The sequence below is a fragment of the Anoplopoma fimbria genome, unplaced genomic scaffold, assembly GCF_027596085.1.
Source record: "Anoplopoma fimbria isolate UVic2021 breed Golden Eagle Sablefish unplaced genomic scaffold, Afim_UVic_2022 Un_contig_8882_pilon_pilon, whole genome shotgun sequence".
NCBI classification, from domain to species: domain Eukaryota; kingdom Metazoa; phylum Chordata; class Actinopteri; order Perciformes; family Anoplopomatidae; genus Anoplopoma; species Anoplopoma fimbria.
The window spans coordinates 1-6,820 of record NW_026553619.1 but is presented as its reverse complement, the minus strand read 5'-3'; the positions used below and the strand labels follow the sequence as shown (position 1 = coordinate 6,820).

Here is a 6,820-nt window from a genome sequence, read left to right as displayed (position 1 = left end):
TGTATAGACGAAAGAGCAAAGCGTGGTGATATAGTATCTTTAAAAGGACCTTTGGTAGGCACAATATTTGCTTACGGCCATACCACCCTGAACACGCCCGATCTCGTCTGATCTCGGAAGCTAAGCAGGGTCGGGCCTGGTCAGTACTTGGATGGGAGACCGCCTGGGAATACCAGGTGCTGTAAGCTTTTTTCACTCCTCTTTACAAAAAGCAGAGGGCGCTGCTGCTTTTTCAGTGGACACCGACAGGGTGGGAAGGAAATAGCTAGATCATGACTTGCCGGTATAGAAATGACACAAATCCAGTTAAATGATGGCTTTCATCATTCCTAAGCTCATCGATCATTTTCTTTTCAATTTTATGCTAACGTATTCTACATTTCAACAGTAAATATTAATATTTTTACTGCACTACATTTGTGATCCTTATAGCCACTTTGTACATTCTGATTTGACATTTAAAAGCTGTGAGTGTGTCTGGCAAATCTGCAGGCGCTCCCTGTATAGACGAAAGAGCAAAGCGTGGTGATATAGTATCTTTAAAAGGCCCTTTGGTAGGCACAATATTTGCTTACGGCCATACCACCCTGAACACGCCCGATCTCGTCTGATCTCGGAAGCTAAGCAGGGTCGGGCCTGGTCAGTACTTGGATGGGAGACCGCCTGGGAATACCAGGTGCTGTAAGCTTTTTTCACTCCTCTTACAAAAAGCAGAGGGCGCTGCTGCTTTTTCAGTGGACACCGACAGGGTGGGAAGGAAATAGCTAGATCATGACTTGCCGGTATAGAAATGACACAAATCCAGTTAAATGATGGCTTTCATCATTCCTAAGCTCATCGATCATTTTCTTTTCAATTTTATGCTAACGTATTCTACATTTCAACAGTAAATATTAATATTTTTACTGCACTACATTTGTGATCCTTATAGCCACTTTGTACATTCTGATTTGACATTTAAAAGCTGTGAGTGTGTCTGGCAATCTGCAGGCGCTCCCTGTATAGACGAAAGAGCAAAGCGTGGTGATATAGTATCTTTAAAAGGCCCTTTGGTAGGCACAATATTTGCTTACGGCCATACCACCCTGAACACGCCCGATCTCGTCTGATCTCGGAAGCTAAGCAGGGTCGGGCCTGGTCAGTACTTGGATGGGAGACCGCCTGGGAATACCAGGTGCTGTAAGCTTTTTTCACTCCTCTTTACAAAAGCAGAGGGCGCTGCTGCTTTTTCAGTGGACACCGACAGGGTGGGAAGGATATAGCTAGATCATGACTTGCCGGTATAGAAATGACACAAATCCAGTTAAATGATGGCTTTCATCATTCCTAAGCTCATCGATCATTTTCTTTTCAATTTTATGCTAACGTATTCTACATTTCAACAGTAAATATTAATATTTTTACTGCACTACATTTGTGATCCTTATAGCCACTTTGTACATTCTGATTTGACATTTAAAAGCTGTGAGTGTGTCTGGAAATCTGCAGGCGCTCCCTGTATAGACGAAAGAGCAAAGCGTGGTGATATAGTATCTTTAAAAGGCCCTTTGGTAGGCACAATATTTGCTTACGGCCATACCACCCTGAACACGCCCGATCTCGCCTGATCTCGGAAGCTAAGCAGGGTCGGGCCTGGTCAGTACTTGGATGGGAGACCGCCTGGGAATACCAGGTGCTGTAAGCTTTTTTCACTCCTCTTTACAAAAAGCAGAGGGCGCTGCTGCTTTTTCAGTGGACACCGACAGGGTGGGAAGGAAATAGCTAGATCATGACTTGCCGGTATAGAAATGACACAAATCCAGTTAAATGATGGCTTTCATCATTCCTAAGCTCATCGATCATTTTCTTTTCAATTTTATGCTAACGTATTCTACATTTCAACAGTAAATATTAATATTTTTACTGCACTACATTTGTGATCCTTATAGCCACTTTGTACATTCTGATTTGACATTTAAAAGCTGTGAGTGTGTCTGGAAATCTGCAGGCGCTCCCTGTATAGACGAAAGAGCAAAGCGTGGTGATATAGTATCTTTAAAAGGCCCTTTGGTAGGCACAATATTTGCTTACGGCCATACCACCCTGAACACGCCCGATCTCGTCTGATCTCGGAAGCTAAGCAGGGTCGGGCCTGGTCAGTACTTGGATGGGAGACCGCCTGGGAATACCAGGTGCTGTAAGCTTTTTTCACTCCTCTTTACAAAAAGCAGAGGGCGCTGCTGCTTTTTCAGTGGACACCGACAGGGTGGGAAGGAAATAGCTAGATCATGACTTGCCGGTATAGAAATGACACAAATCCAGTTAAATGATGGCTTTCATCATTCCTAAGCTCATCGATCATTTTCTTTTCAATTTTATGCTAACGTATTCTACATTTCAACAGTAAATATTAATATTTTTACTGCACTACATTTGTGATCCTTATAGCCACTTTGTACATTCTGATTTGACATTTAAAAGCTGTGAGTGTGTCTGGAAATCTGCAGGCGCTCCCTGTATAGACGAAAGAGCAAAGCGTGGTGATATAGTATCTTTAAAAGGCCCTTTGGTAGGCACAATATTTGCTTACGGCCATACCACCCTGAACACGCCCGATCTCGTCTGATCTCGGAAGCTAAGCAGGGTCGGGCCTGGTCAGTACTTGGATGGGAGACCGCCTGGGAATACCAGGTGCTGTAAGCTTTTTTCACTCCTCTTTACAAAAAGCAGAGGGCGCTGCTGCTTTTTCAGTGGACACCGACAGGGTGGGAAGGAAATAGCTAGATCATGACTTGCCGGTATAGAAATGACACAAATCCAGTTAAATGATGGCTTTCATCATTCCTAAGCTCATCGATCATTTTCTTTTCAATTTTATGCTAACGTATTCTACATTTCAACAGTAAATATTAATATTTTTACTGCACTACATTTGTGATCCTTATAGCCACTTTGTACATTCTGATTTGACATTTAAAAGCTGTGAGTGTGTCTGGAAATCTGCAGGCGCTCCCTGTATAGACGAAAGAGCAAAGCGTGGTGATATAGTATCTTTAAAAGGCCCTTTGGTAGGCACAATATTTGCTTACGGCCATACCACCCTGAACACGCCCGATCTCGTCTGATCTCGGAAGCTAAGCAGGGTCGGGCCTGGTCAGTACTTGGATGGGAGACCGCCTGGGAATACCAGGTGCTGTAAGCTTTTTTCACTCCTCTTTACAAAAAGCAGAGGGCGCTGCTGCTTTTTCAGTGGACACCGACAGGGTGGGAAGGAAATAGCTAGATCATGACTTGCCGGTATAGAAATGACACAAATCCAGTTAAATGATGGCTTTCATCATTCCTAAGCTCATCGATCATTTTCTTTTCAATTTTATGCTAACGTATTCTACATTTCAACAGTAAATATTAATCTTTTTACTGCACTACATTTGTGATCCTTATAGCCACTTTGTACATTCTGATTTGACATTTAAAAGCTGTGAGTGTGTCTGGAAATCTGCAGGCGCTCCCTGTATAGACGAAAGAGCAAAGCGTGGTGATATAGTATCTTTAAAAGGCCCTTTGGTAGGCACAATATTTGCTTACGGCCATACCACCCTGAACACGCCCGATCTCGCCTGATCTCGGAAGCTAAGCAGGGTCGGGCCTGGTCAGTACTTGGATGGGAGACCGCCTGGGAATACCAGGTGCTGTAAGCTTTTTTCACTCCTCTTTACAAAAGCAGAGGGCGCTGCTGCTTTTTCAGTGGACACCGACAGGGTGGGAAGGAAATAGCTAGATCATGACTTGCCGGTATAGAAATGACACAAATCCAGTTAAATGATGGCTTTCATCATTCCTAAGCTCATCGATCATTTTCTTTTCAATTTTATGCTAACGTATTCTACATTTCAACAGTAAATATTAATATTTTTACTGCACTACATTTGTGATCCTTATAGCCACTTTGTACATTCTGATTTGACATTTAAAAGCTGTGAGTGTGTCTGGCAATCTGCAGGCGCTCCCTGTATAGACGAAAGAGCAAAGCGTGGTGATATAGTATCTTTAAAAGGCCCTTTGGTAGGCACAATATTTGCTTACGGCCATACCACCCTGAACACGCCCGATCTCGTCTGATCTCGGAAGCTAAGCAGGGTCGGGCCTGGTCAGTACTTGGATGGGAGACCGCCTGGGAATACCAGGTGCTGTAAGCTTTTTTCACTCCTCTTTACAAAAAGCAGAGGGCGCTGCTGCTTTTTCAGTGGACACCGACAGGGTGGGAAGGAAATAGCTAGATCATGACTTGCCGGTATAGAAATGACACAAATCCAGTTAAATGATGGCTTTCATCATTCCTAAGCTCATCGATCATTTTCTTTTCAATTTTATGCTAACGTATTCTACATTTCAACAGTAAATATTAATCTTTTTACTGCACTACATTTGTGATCCTTATAGCCACTTTGTACATTCTGATTTGACATTTAAAAGCTGTGAGTGTGTCTGGAAATCTGCAGGCGCTCCCTGTATAGACGAAAGAGCAAAGCGTGGTGATATAGTATCTTTAAAAGGCCCTTTGGTAGGCACAATATTTGCTTACGGCCATACCACCCTGAACACGCCCGATCTCGTCTGATCTCGGAAGCTAAGCAGGGTCGGGCCTGGTCAGTACTTGGATGGGAGACCGCCTGGGAATACCAGGTGCTGTAAGCTTTTTTCACTCCTCTTTACAAAAAGCAGAGGGCGCTGCTGCTTTTTCAGTGGACACCGACAGGGTGGGAAGGAAATAGCTAGATCATGACTTGCCGGTATAGAAATGACACAAATCCAGTTAAATGATGGCTTTCATCATTCCTAAGCTCATCGATCATTTTCTTTTCAATTTTATGCTAACGTATTCTACATTTCAACAGTAAATATTAATATTTTTACTGCACTACATTTGTGATCCTTATAGCCACTTTGTACATTCTGATTTGACATTTAAAAGCTGTGAGTGTGTCTGGAAATCTGCAGGCGCTCCCTGTATAGACGAAAGAGCAAAGCGTGGTGATATAGTATCTTTAAAAGGCCCTTTGGTAGGCACAATATTTGCTTACGGCCATACCACCCTGAACACGCCCGATCTCGTCTGATCTCGGAAGCTAAGCAGGGTCGGGCCTGGTCAGTACTTGGATGGGAGACCGCCTGGGAATACCAGGTGCTGTAAGCTTTTTTCACTCCTCTTTACAAAAAGCAGAGGGCGCTGCTGCTTTTTCAGTGGACACCGACAGGGTGGGAAGGAAATAGCTAGATCATGACTTGCCGGTATAGAAATGACACAAATCCAGTTAAATGATGGCTTTCATCATTCCTAAGCTCATCGATCATTTTCTTTTCAATTTTATGCTAACGTATTCTACATTTCAACAGTAAATATTAATATTTTTACTGCACTACATTTGTGATCCTTATAGCCACTTTGTACATTCTGATTTGACATTTAAAAGCTGTGAGTGTGTCTGGAAATCTGCAGGCGCTCCCTGTATAGACGAAAGAGCAAAGCGTGGTGATATAGTATCTTTAAAAGGACCTTTGGTAGGCACAATATTTGCTTACGGCCATACCACCCTGAACACGCCCGATCTCGTCTGATCTCGGAAGCTAAGCAGGGTCGGGCCTGGTCAGTACTTGGATGGGAGACCGCCTGGGAATACCAGGTGCTGTAAGCTTTTTTCACTCCTCTTTACAAAAAGCAGAGGGCGCTGCTGCTTTTTCAGTGGACACCGACAGGGTGGGAAGGAAATAGCTAGATCATGACTTGCCGGTATAGAAATGACACAAATCCAGTTAAATGATGGCTTTCATCATTCCTAAGCTCATCGATCATTTTCTTTTCAATTTTATGCTAACGTATTCTACATTTCAACAGTAAATATTAATCTTTTTACTGCACTACATTTGTGATCCTTATAGCCACTTTGTACATTCTGATTTGACATTTAAAAGCTGTGAGTGTGTCTGGAAATCTGCAGGCGCTCCCTGTATAGACGAAAGAGCAAAGCGTGGTGATATAGTATCTTTAAAAGGCCCTTTGGTAGGCACAATATTTGCTTACGGCCATACCACCCTGAACACGCCCGATCTCGTCTGATCTCGGAAGCTAAGCAGGGTCGGGCCTGGTCAGTACTTGGATGGGAGACCGCCTGGGAATACCAGGTGCTGTAAGCTTTTTTCACTCCTCTTTACAAAAAGCAGAGGGCGCTGCTGCTTTTTCAGTGGACACCGACAGGGTGGGAAGGAAATAGCTAGATCATGACTTGCCGGTATAGAAATGACACAAATCCAGTTAAATGATGGCTTTCATCATTCCTAAGCTCATCGATCATTTTCTTTTCAATTTTATGCTAACGTATTCTACATTTCAACAGTAAATATTAATATTTTTACTGCACTACATTTGTGATCCTTATAGCCACTTTGTACATTCTGATTTGACATTTAAAAGCTGTGAGTGTGTCTGGAAATCTGCAGGCGCTCCCTGTATAGACGAAAGAGCAAAGCGTGGTGATATAGTATCTTTAAAAGGCCCTTTGGTAGGCACAATATTTGCTTACGGCCATACCACCCTGAACACGCCCGATCTCGTCTGATCTCGGAAGCTAAGCAGGGTCGGGCCTGGTCAGTACTTGGATGGGAGACCGCCTGGGAATACCAGGTGCTGTAAGCTTTTTTCACTCCTCTTTACAAAAAGCAGAGGGCGCTGCTGCTTTTTCAGTGGACACCGACAGGGTGGGAAGGAAATAGCTAGATCATGACTCTGCCGGTATAGAAATGACACAAATCCAGTTAAATGATGGCTTTCATCATTCCTAAG

At 43.4% G+C, this 6,820-nt stretch overlaps 14 non-coding genes across 14 annotated transcripts; all 14 read left to right on the top strand.

The window, feature by feature from the left end:
* Positions 1-69: 69 nt before the first annotated feature.
* LOC129116668 (5S ribosomal RNA) lies at positions 70-188 on the top strand. Its single transcript, XR_008533616.1, has one exon. It is a non-coding gene; the product is annotated as a 5S ribosomal RNA (ribosomal RNA).
* A 381-nt stretch (positions 189-569) lies between these two features.
* On the top strand, positions 570-688 carry LOC129116667 (5S ribosomal RNA). The gene has a single exon (XR_008533615.1). It is a non-coding gene; the product is annotated as a 5S ribosomal RNA (ribosomal RNA).
* A 379-nt stretch (positions 689-1,067) lies between these two features.
* On the top strand, positions 1,068-1,186 carry LOC129116666 (5S ribosomal RNA). Its single transcript, XR_008533614.1, has one exon. It is a non-coding gene; the product is annotated as a 5S ribosomal RNA (ribosomal RNA).
* A 379-nt stretch (positions 1,187-1,565) lies between these two features.
* Positions 1,566-1,684, top strand: LOC129116670 (5S ribosomal RNA). Its single transcript, XR_008533618.1, has one exon. It is a non-coding gene; the product is annotated as a 5S ribosomal RNA (ribosomal RNA).
* A 380-nt stretch (positions 1,685-2,064) lies between these two features.
* Positions 2,065-2,183, top strand: LOC129116664 (5S ribosomal RNA). The gene has a single exon (XR_008533613.1). It is a non-coding gene; the product is annotated as a 5S ribosomal RNA (ribosomal RNA).
* A 380-nt stretch (positions 2,184-2,563) lies between these two features.
* On the top strand, positions 2,564-2,682 carry LOC129116663 (5S ribosomal RNA). The gene has a single exon (XR_008533612.1). It is a non-coding gene; the product is annotated as a 5S ribosomal RNA (ribosomal RNA).
* A 380-nt stretch (positions 2,683-3,062) lies between these two features.
* LOC129116662 (5S ribosomal RNA) lies at positions 3,063-3,181 on the top strand. Its single transcript, XR_008533611.1, has one exon. It is a non-coding gene; the product is annotated as a 5S ribosomal RNA (ribosomal RNA).
* A 380-nt stretch (positions 3,182-3,561) lies between these two features.
* LOC129116669 (5S ribosomal RNA) lies at positions 3,562-3,680 on the top strand. The gene has a single exon (XR_008533617.1). It is a non-coding gene; the product is annotated as a 5S ribosomal RNA (ribosomal RNA).
* A 379-nt stretch (positions 3,681-4,059) lies between these two features.
* On the top strand, positions 4,060-4,178 carry LOC129116661 (5S ribosomal RNA). Its single transcript, XR_008533610.1, has one exon. It is a non-coding gene; the product is annotated as a 5S ribosomal RNA (ribosomal RNA).
* A 380-nt stretch (positions 4,179-4,558) lies between these two features.
* Positions 4,559-4,677, top strand: LOC129116674 (5S ribosomal RNA). Its single transcript, XR_008533622.1, has one exon. It is a non-coding gene; the product is annotated as a 5S ribosomal RNA (ribosomal RNA).
* A 380-nt stretch (positions 4,678-5,057) lies between these two features.
* LOC129116673 (5S ribosomal RNA) lies at positions 5,058-5,176 on the top strand. Its single transcript, XR_008533621.1, has one exon. It is a non-coding gene; the product is annotated as a 5S ribosomal RNA (ribosomal RNA).
* Positions 5,177-5,556: 380 nt separating this feature from the next.
* LOC129116672 (5S ribosomal RNA) lies at positions 5,557-5,675 on the top strand. Its single transcript, XR_008533620.1, has one exon. It is a non-coding gene; the product is annotated as a 5S ribosomal RNA (ribosomal RNA).
* Positions 5,676-6,055: 380 nt separating this feature from the next.
* LOC129116671 (5S ribosomal RNA) lies at positions 6,056-6,174 on the top strand. The gene has a single exon (XR_008533619.1). It is a non-coding gene; the product is annotated as a 5S ribosomal RNA (ribosomal RNA).
* Positions 6,175-6,554: 380 nt separating this feature from the next.
* LOC129116660 (5S ribosomal RNA) lies at positions 6,555-6,673 on the top strand. Its single transcript, XR_008533609.1, has one exon. It is a non-coding gene; the product is annotated as a 5S ribosomal RNA (ribosomal RNA).
* The last annotated feature ends 147 nt before the right edge of the window (positions 6,674-6,820 follow it).